Below are 8,346 nucleotides of genomic sequence, written 5' to 3'. Positions count from 1 at the left end.
CCATGCCAATCCATTAAAAACACTCAGCTCCTGAACCATCAGGTCATGACAGCCTTCCTCCATTTTTGCTACTGTCTTTCACTTATGTTTTTAGGATGAGAAGTGTGTACATATGGAACTCTTGATTTTTTTTCTTCATTTCCCACCTTTTTTTTTCCCACTGTACAGCAAGGGGGTCAGGTTATCCTTACATGTATACATTACAATTACATTTTTCCCCCACCCTTTCTTCTGTTGCAACATGAGTATCTAGACATAGTTCTCAATGCTATTCAGCAGGATCTCCTTGTAAATCTAAGTTGTGTCTGAGAAGCCCAAGCTCTCAATCCCTCCCACTCCAACAATTGTCTTGCTGCCTCTTTTTTTTTTCTCTTTTCCACATTTCCTCATTCTTTCTTAATTTATGGACCCCACCTGAATTGTGTGTGATTTGTATGCCCTTCGACAGTTTTCAAACTGCAGTTTTTACCAAAGCAGACACAGTGACAAAGACTGATTTATGCCCCAGGGTTCCAGGAGGGATCTCCAAGACACCTTTCTTTATATCGGTTTATCAACCTTCATTCAACCAACCTTGCTTTAAGTCAGGCCTTCCTACCAGGTGTAGAAAAAGAAAAAAAAGAGGCTTAAATGTAAGGAAAAGACAGAATTTCAGGAGACCTCTGGAGAGAAAAAGCACATGGATAAGTGCAGTGGCTCACTAAAATATCACCCTTTGACCACTTTCTAAGCACAACCCTCAGGAACTTGGTGCATATCTCAAATACCTCACACCTGTCTGAATGGCAATGATTAGGAAGTCTACAAATAACAAATCCTAGAGAGGGTGTTGAGAAAATGTTGCCCTCTTACCTTGTGGGTGTTTCTGTACATTGGTACAACCACTATGGACCACATGATAGAGGTAAATCCAAAAAATCTATAAAGAGCCCCTGCATTACCCAGAAATCCCACTGTTGGGCATATATATGGAAAAATATTACTTTAAAATAGTAAAAGACCCATCTATGTTCATTTCAGCACTATTCACAATAGCCAAAACATGGACGTCAACAGGTGAATGGATTAGGCAGATGTTGTACACAGACAACATAAAATAAGTACTCAAAAATGCCATTCACAGCCACAGGGATGGGAATGGACACTCACAGACTATATGAAATATGGGAAACAGTGAAAGACAAGCGCCATAGTGTACTCCTTCTCTCTGGAATCTCACAAAGTCACAAATGAAAGCCTCTACAGAAAAGAAACTCATGGAATCAAAAACTGGTTGCTGATTGCCACATTTGTGGGTGGGAAAGTGTGAGGGTAGGACTGGGAATTTCAGGGTAATAGATGGAAACTCTTTCACTTGGAGCAGGTAAGGGATGAGATCCTGCTCTATAGCACAGGGAACTATATCCAGTCTCTTATTTTGGAACAAGATGGAGGAAATTGTGGGGAAAAGAACATGTACATACAAAGAGGTCTGGTTCTCTTTGCTTCTTTTTTTTTTTATTATTAAATTTTATTTTCCCACTGTACAGCAAGGGGGTCTGGTTATCCTTACATGTATACATTACAATTACAGTTTTTCCCCCACCATTTCTTCTGTTGCAACATGAGTATCTAGACATAGTTCTCAATGCTATTCAGCGGGATCTCCTTGTAAATCTATTCTACGTTGTGACTGATAAGCCCAAGCTCCCGATCCCTCCCACTCCCTCCCCCTCCCATCAGGCAACCACAAGTCTCTTCTCCAAGTCCATGATTGATTTTCTTTTCTGAGGAGATGTTCATTTGTGCTGGATATTAGATTCCAGTTATAAGTGATGTCATATGGTATTTGTCTTTGTCTTTCTGGCTCATTTCACTCAGTATGAGATTCTCTAGTTCCATCCATGTTGCTGCAAATGGCATGATGTCATCCTTTTTTATGGCTGAGTAGTATTCCATCGTGTATATATACCACATCTTCCGAATACAATCCTCTGTCGATGGACATTTGGATTGTTTCCATGTCCTGGCTATTGTGAATAGTGCTGCAATGAACATGCGGGTGCATGTGTCTCTTTTAAGTAGAGCTTTGTCCAGATAGATGCCCAAGAGTGGGATTGCAGGGTCATATGGAAGTTCTATGTATAGATTTCTAAGGTATCTCCAAACTGTTCTCCATAGTGGCTGTACCAGTTTACATTCCCACCAACAGTGCAGGAGGGTTCCCTTTTCTCCACAGCCCCTCCAGCACTTGTTATTTGTGGATTTATTAATGATGGCCATTCTGACTGGTGTGAGGTGGTATCTCATGGTAGTTTTGATTTGCATTTCTCTTATAATCAGCGATGTTGAGCATTTTTTCATGTGTTTGTTGGCCATCTGTATATCTTCCTTGGAGAAATGTCTATTCAGGTCTTTTGCCCATTTTTCCATTGATTGATTGGTTTTTTTGCTGTTGAGTTGTATAAGTTGCTTGTATATTCTAGAGATTAAGCCCTTGTCAGTTGCATCATTTGAAACTATTTTCTCCCATTCTGTAAGTTGTCTTTTTGTTTTCTTTTTGGTTTCCTTTGCTGTGCAAAAGCTTTTCAGTTTGATGAGGTCCCATGGGTTTATTTTTGCTCTAGTTTCTATTGCTTTGGGAGACTGACCTGAGAAAATATTCATGATGTTGATGTCAGAGAGTGTTTTGCCTATGTTTTCTTCTAGGAGTTTGATGGTGTCCTGTCGTATATTTAAGTCTTTCAGCCATTTGGAGTTTATTTTTGTGCATGGTGTGAGGGTGTGTTCTAGTTTCATTGCTTTGCATGCAGCTGTCCAGGTTTCCCAGCAATGCTTGCTGAATAGACTTTCCTTTTCCCATTTGATGTTCTTGCCTCCCTTGTCAAAGATTAATTGACCATAGGTGTCAGGGTTAATTTCCAGATTCTCTATTCTGTTCCATTGGTCTGTCTGTCTGTTTTGATACCAGTACCACACTGTTTTGATGACTGTGGCTTTGTAGTATTTCTTGAAGTCTGGGAGAGTTATGCCTCCTGCTTGGTTTTTGTTTCTCAGGATTGCTTTGGCGATTCTGGGTCTTTTGTTGTTCCATATAAATGTTTGGATTGTTTGTTCTAGTTCTGTGAAAAATGTCATGGGTAATTTGATAGGGATTGCATTGAATCTGTAGATTGCTTTGGGTAGGATGGCCATTTTCACAATATTGATTTTTCCAATCCAGGAACATGGAATATCTTTCCATTTTTTTACATCTTCTTTGATTTCTTTGATTAAGGTTTTATAGTTCTCGGCATATAGGTCCTTTACCTCTTTGGTTAGGTGTATTCCGAGGTATTTGATTTTGTGAGGTACAATTTTAAAAGGTATCGTATTTTTGTATTCCTTTTCTAATGCTTCATTGCTGGTATACAGAAATGCAACTGACTTCTGAATGTTAATCTTATATCCTGCCACTTTGCTGAATTTATTAATCAGTTCAAGGAGTTTTGGGGTTGAGTCCTTAGGGTTTTCTAGGTATAGAATCATGTCATCTGCATACAGTGACAGTTTTATCTCTTCTCTTCCTATATGGATGCCTTTGATTTCTTTTGTTTGTCTAATTGCTGTGGCTAAGACTTCCAAAACTATGTTGAAGAGCAGTGGTGAGAGTGGGCATCCCTGTCTTGTTCCAGATTTGAGTGAGAAGGCTTTCAGTTTTTCCCCATTGAGGATTATATTTGCTGTGGGTTTATCATAAATGGCTTTGATTATGTTCAGGAATGTTCCCTCTATACCCACTTTGGCGAGGGTCTTGATCATGAATGGATGTTGAACTTTGTCAAATGCTTTTTCTGCATCTATTGAGATGATCATATGATTTTTGACTTTTTTTTTGTTAATGTGGTGTATGATGTTGATTGATTTGCGTATGTTGAACCATCCTTGTGAACCTGGGATGAACCCAACCTGGTCATGGTGTATAATTTTTTTGATATGTTGTTGGATTCGGTTGGCTAAGATTTTGTTGAGAAGTTTTGCATCTATATTCATCAATGATATTGGGCGATAGTTTTCTTTTTTGGTGGTATCTCTGCCTGGTTTTGGAATGAGGGTGATGGTGGCCTCATAGAATGTCTTTGGGAGTATTCCTTCTTCTTCAACCTTTTGAAAGAGTTTAAGGAGGATGGGCACCAATTCCTCTTTATATGTTTGATAGAATTCACCTGTGAAGCCATCTGGTCCTGGGCTTTTATTTGTAGGGAGTGATTTTATGACCTCTTCAATTTCATTTCTAGTGATTGGTCTGTTCAGTTGGTCTGTTTCTTCTTGATTCAGTTTTGACAGGCTGTAAGATTCTAGAAAATTGTCCATTTCTTCCAGATTGTCAAACTTATTGCCATATAGTTGTTCATAGTATTCTCTTATGGTTTTTTGTATTTCTGCTGTATCCGTTGTGATTTCTCCTTTTTCATTTCTAATTTTGGTGATTTGGGTTCTTTCTCTCCTCTTTTTAGTGAGTCTGGCCAGGGGTTTATCAATTTTGTTCACCTTTTCAAAGAACCAGCTCTTGGTTTTATTAATTTTCTCTATTGTTTTTTGAGTCTCTATTTTATTGATTTCTTCTTTGATCTTTACAATTTCCTTCCTTCTGCTGACTTTAGGACTTCTTTGTTCTTCTTTTTCTAATTCATTTAGGTGGAGGGTTAAGTTGTCAATTTGGGATCTTTCTTCTTTTTTGAGAAAGGCCTGGATTGCTATAAATTTCCCTCTGAGCACTGCTTTCGCAGCATCCCATAGATTTTGAGAGGTTGTGTCTTCATTATCATTTGTTTCAAGATAGTTTTTAATTTCCTTCTTGATTTCCTCATTGACCCATTGGTTTTTTAGTAGCATGTTGTTTAGTCTCCATGGAGTAGGTTTTTTCTCTTTCCTTTTCCCATGGTTGATTTCTAATTTCATGGCATTGTGGTCAGAGAAGATACTTGAGATAATTTCTATGCTCCTAAATTTATTGAGATTCGCTTTATGTCCCAATATGTGGTCGATTCTTGAGAATGTTCCATGAGCATTTGAGAAGAATGTGTATTCTGATTTTTTTGGATGTAGTGTCCTGAAGATATCAATTAAGTCTAACTTTTCTATTGTTTCCTTTAGGATCTCTGTTGCTTTATTGGTTTTCTGTCTAGAGGATCTGTCCATTGATGTGAGGGGGGTATTTAGGTCTCCTACTATGATTGTATTCTCATCAATATCTCCCTTTATGTCTGTTAATATTTGTTGTATGTATCTGGGTGCTCCTATGTTTGGGGCATATATGTTGATGATAGTAACATCCTCTCCTTGGATGGATCCCTTAATCATTAAATAGTGTCCTTCTTTGTCTTTCTTTATGTCTTTTGTTTTAAAGTCTATTTTGTCTGATATGAGCGTTGCAACTCCTGCTTTTCTGTCATGTCTATTGGCATGAAATACTTTTCCCCAGCCTTTCACTTTCAATCTATATGTATCTTTTGTCCTAAGGTGAGTTTCTTGTAGGCAGCATATTGAAGGTTTTTGCCGTTTTATCCACTCAGCCATTCTGTGTCTTTTGATTGGGGCATTCAGTCCATTGACATTTAAGGTGATAATTGATAGATGATTATTTATTGCCATTTGATCCTCGTGTTCCAGTTGATTCTATGGTTCTCCATTCTTCCTTTCTTTTTTTTTTTTTTTTTTTTTTTTTTTGGTTGGATGGTCTCCTGTTATTATCTGCTTGAGTGTATTTTTTTTTTCATTTTTTGCAAATGCAATATTTGGTTTTGGCTTGTGGTTGCCCTGTTTTTTAAGTATGCTAACCCCTTCCCATAATTGTGTGTTTTAGCCTGATGGTCCTGTAAGTTCAAACACTTCATTATTATATTAAAATTAAGAAGAGAGACATACATACAAACAAAAAGGATTATTTACCTCCTAACATCCCTTGCCCACATTTTATGGTTTTGATGACTCTTTTATTTTTTTCCTTTTTAATTTTATTTTGTTTGAAGCATGTTCATGATTAAATCTGTATGCTGGCTTATTTGAGTGACTGCTCTCTTTGCTTCTAAAGAGAAATGGAGCACTCTAAATCAGTTACATTTAAAAAAATGATTAAAAAATACCCCAGAATTACCACACTGCATTCACCAGAGGTATCTGGCTCCAGACTCCTGAATCTCAAGAAGGAAAACAGGTACAAAGACTCCAGTGAACCTGTCAAGATTTCTTGGGCATGTGACACCAGACACATGGTGTACTAATTTATATCCATATTGAAATCCTTAGATATTTATTTGTTTTTTCTTACCAATGGATTTTTTTTCTGCACCCATTTGTGGCATGTATTCTCTCTGGCCAGGAAACAGCATCCATGCCCTGGATGCACAACCATAGGCTCGTACTTCCTAACCTCAGCCACCAGAGTTATTGTGTCAGGAGAAGCTTTATTATTGCCTTATCTATCACTTTCCTTAGCTGCACTGTTGGAATATATGTATGTATCTACGGATTCCTTTATCACTTTAGCTCATTCATTTCAATATCTCTTTTTATTTATAAACTAATATGTGGGCCACTTGTGACATTGGACAGTGCACTGGCCAGGGTTTGATTTCCCAAAGCAGCACTTGCCACCACCACAGCACTGAGAGAGAGAGGGAGAGACTCTTAAGAGAGGCAGCCATGAGGGAATGCTCAGAGAGCTTTCTTGATGATACCAATCCACCTTGCTTAATTCATCACACCTGATTTTGGTGAGCCGTCCATAAATTGGGGCCATACAGAAAAGAGAAGCTCAACTTGAAAGGAAGGAAGGAAATATCCCTGGGTGTCTTGAATTAAGAGAGAACAGGGATTATGCCCACTGCCCACCATAATACCAGAGATGTCCAAAACTCATTCATCAGCACCAGCCTCTCTTTCCACATACATAAAACCACAACAGTCAGGGGCTTTGAAATGGCCAGGTTACAATTCAACCCCAATGCAGTGTGGGTCTCAGCCTCTGGTTCTGGAGGAATACAGGGCATTCTGAAACCCAGTGAATCCCTCAATAATTCTCAAAAGACCACCCCCAACCAGGCTGCCAATCCTCATCAGATGCTGGAGGGACACATTTGTCCTCTGCCTAACAGGAGTCATCTTGCAGCACAGAGGCCCAAGTGCACAGAAAACAACCCCAAAACTCTTGGTGTATGGTGTGGTTTCCACCCAACACACCATTAACCACACCTCAAAGCCTGTGCCTCCAGGTTTGGAGCTGCTCCTGCGTGCAGAAAAGATTCTGGTGCCATCTTGCTGACATTTGCACTGACAGACACTCTCAGGTTTTCCTCATCTCTCTCTCTGGTTCAGCAGCCCCAGGGCTCCATTGGACATGGTCAATATGCAGGTTTTTTCTCCTTCCTACTCATTCTGGAAATACCAACATGTGCCCTTCCAAGGGGGCTTTTCTCTCTCAATGTCTTTAGGAGCCCTGAGGCCAACCTACCCCATGTCACTCCATTACAAACACTCAGCTCCTGAACCATCAGATCATGACAGCCTTCTTCCTTTTTTACTAGTGTCTTGCCCTTTTGTATTTATGATGAGAGGAGTGTAAGTGTGGAACCCTTGATATTTTTTCTTAATTTTCTACCTGTTATTCCTTCCTTTGTACAATAAAGTCTTACTTCTATTCTTTCTTTTTCCCCCTCGTTATCTCATTCCCTCATTATTTCTTACTTTAACCACACACCTGAAGCCTGTGTGAGTTATATGTCCACCATGGTTTTTCAAATCACAGAGATTACCATAACCCCCACAGTTACAAAGACAGATTTTGAGGAAGGGAGCCAGGAGGGATTTCCTGGAGAGTTTTCTTTATATCAATATCCTAGGCTTTATTCAGCTTACCTGGCTTTAGGTCAGGTCTTCCTACCACATGTTGAGAGAGAAAAATAGAGGCTCACATGGAAAGAAACAGAGATTTAGGATACCTCTTGAGAGAAAAAGCATGGAGATAAGCATAGCTGCTCACCAATATATTGCCTTTTGGCCAATTTTCCAAGCACAACATGCAGGCACTTGATCTGGTTCCCAAAGCCAGGTCAGGGTGGGCTTTCAAAATAACCAGCTCAGATGGGGAGCTTGGGCTTATCAGACACAAGTTAGAATAGATTTACAAGGAGATCCTGCTGAGTAGCACTGAGAACTATGTCTAGATACTCATATTGCAACAGAACAAAGGGTGGGGGGGAAATGTATACAAGTAAGGATAACTTGATCCCCTTGCTGTACAGTGGGAAAAAATAAATTATAAAAAAATAAAATAAAATAAATAAAATAAAATAAGTGATATCATATGGTATTTGTCTTTGTCTTTCT

This window comes from Sus scrofa, chromosome 1 (genome assembly GCF_054392235.1).
Source record: "Sus scrofa isolate SSC_HxYL_T2T_F1_AM1 chromosome 1, Sscrofa_HxYL_maternal_Yorkshire_Landrace_v2.0, whole genome shotgun sequence".
NCBI classification, from domain to species: domain Eukaryota; kingdom Metazoa; phylum Chordata; class Mammalia; order Artiodactyla; family Suidae; genus Sus; species Sus scrofa.
The sequence above is the reverse complement of the archived record's forward strand: the minus strand, read 5'-3'. Positions refer to the sequence as shown.